This window comes from Tasmannia lanceolata, unplaced genomic scaffold (assembly GCF_043159265.1).
Source record: "Tasmannia lanceolata isolate RefF3 unplaced genomic scaffold, GAP_Taslan_0.1 ptg000057l, whole genome shotgun sequence".
In the NCBI taxonomy this organism is placed as follows: Eukaryota; Viridiplantae; Streptophyta; class Magnoliopsida; order Canellales; family Winteraceae; genus Tasmannia; species Tasmannia lanceolata.
The window spans coordinates 315001-317500 of NW_027518734.1; positions in this window are offsets into that span (position 1 = coordinate 315001).

The following is a 2500-nucleotide window of genomic DNA, read 5'->3' on the forward strand; positions in this document are numbered from 1 at the left end:
GGTTTCAAAGACAAACGTGCGCAGTGCCAGGGGACCGCGGATGACTGCTCGTGCTGGCCCCGTTGGGCGGCATTGATGGTCGGTTGCAAAGAAAATGCGCGATTGCTCGTGTCGGGGCCCGGCAAGCCAAGGCCAAGCGAGCCATGGCACGTCGGATGATGGCTCCAGCTGGCGCCCCGGCACTTTCTGTGGCATTGATGCTCGGTTTCAAAGACAAACGTGCGCAGGGCCAGGGGACCGCGGATGACTGCTCGTGCTGGCCCCGTTGGGCGGCATTGATGGTCGGTTGCAAAGAAAATGCGCGATTGCTCGTGTCGGGGCCTGGCAAGCCAAGGCCAAGCGAGCCATGGCAACGCGGATGATGGCTCGCTAGTGCTGGCGCCGTGCACAGTGGCCTCGCACACTCGCCCTGCACGCTTCCCTTGCACGCAGCCTTGCACACTAGCCTCGCATGCGAGCCTTGCACCCTAGCCATGCAAACTAGCCTTGCACGGTAGCCATGCACACAAGCCGTGCACATTAGCCATGCGCACAAGCCCCGCACACTAGCCTTGCGCACAACCCTTGCACACAAGCCATGCACTCGAGCAATGCACACAAGCCTTGCACTCAAGCAATGCACACAAGCCCTGGACACTAGCCTTGCACACGGGCCTGGCACACAAGCCTTGGGCACTAGCCTTGCGCACTAGCGTTCCACATGAGCCTTGCACACTAGCCTTGGACACTAGCCTTGCACACAGGCCTTGCACACTAGGCATGCTTGGGCGAGCTGATCCCGCATCAAGTCGACGGGTCTAGGCATTCTTGGGCGCAGATCCCGCATCGTCTCGTCGCGTCTGGGCGCAATCACGTCGCGTCTCGTTGCGTCTTCAGAAGTCGTCGCTAACAGCACCTTTGGTTGCCACTGGTGGTTAGGCTGGTTGGTTGCGCAAACCCTATAGGAGGGTGGCATGCTGGTGGGCGTTTTTGCCCGGATAGGCACTAGAATGTGCAGATTTTGGGCGTTTTTGCCTGGATAGGCTAAGGAATGGGCATGCTTTGGGCGTTTTTGCCCGGATAGGCACCGGAATGCTTGGCCTTGGCTTGTCCTAGCAAGGCATTGCTGGGTTGGGCTCCCTTGGCCTTTTGGGCGCCTTGGACGATGTCTTGCGAAGACCATGGGCACAAGGCCATGGCATATGGTGAGGAAAGGACCACGGTTGCCAAGGTTAGGCACCGGAATGCTTGGCCTTGGCTTGCCAAAGCAGGGCATTGCTGGGTTGGGCTCCCTTGGCCTTCCGGGCACCTTGGACACTGTCTTGGGAAGACCATGGGCACAAGGCCATGGCATATGGTGGGGAATGGACCACGGTTGCCAAGGCTAGGCATATAGAGAGGAATTGCATTTTTGCCCGGATAGGCACCGGAATGCTTGGCCTTGGCTTGCCATAGCAGGGCATTGCTGGGTTGGGCTCCCTTGGCCTTCCGGGGGCCTTGGACGCTGTCTTGGGAAGACCATGGGCACAAGGCCATGGCATATAGTGAGGAATGGACCACGGTTGGCAAGGCTAGGCATATAGAGAGGAATGGACCACGGTTGCCAAGGTTGCGCAAGTTTTGGGCATTTTTTGCCCGGATATGCCCAAGTATGCCCCGATAGGCCCGTTACGCCCCGGTATGAACGCGTATGCCCGGATTGACTCGGTATGCCTTGGGATACATGCGTATGCCCCGATAGGCTTGGTACGCCCCGATATGCGCACGTGTGCCCCAGTAGGGCTCGGTATGCCCCGGTATGTACGCGTGTGCCCCGATAGGCCCGGTATGCCCCGATATGCACACGTGTGCCCCAATAGGGGTCGGTATGCCCCGGTAGGTACGCGTGTGCCCCGTAATGCACGTTTCGCAGATCTCCCCGCATGTCCCGCCCCTATATGTAATACTTACTTACTTACTTACTTTCTTTCTTGCTTGCTTGCTTGCTTGCAATGGTTGGGAGTGCCCGGCATGCCCCGCTGCAGAGACCAAGGGCGCAATGACTTGGCACCGCGGATGCCGGGACTCCGGCACTTCCCGTGGCACTGATGGTTGGTTCCAAAGACAAAAGGCCGTGCAAGGCCACCGCACCGCGGATGATTTTGCTCGTGCTGGCGCCGTTGTGTGGCCAAAGAACATGCGTGAATGCTCGTGTCGGAAGGGTTGGTGTCCTGGCCCCGCGGGTGTCACGAATGCTCGGTTGCGAAGACCATGGGACCAGAGCCATGGCACGTCGGATGATGGCTCCAGCTGGCGCCCCGGCACTTTCTGTGGCATTGATGCTCGGTTTCAAAGACAAACGTGCGCAGGGCCAGGGGACCGCGGTTGACTGCTCGTGCTGGCCCCGTTGGGCGGCATTGATGGTCGGTTGCAAAGAAAATGCGCGATTGCTCGTGTCGGGGCCTGGCAAGCCAAGGCCAAGCGAGCCATGGCAACGCGGATGATGGCTCCAGCTGGCGCCCCGGCACTTTCTGTGGCATTG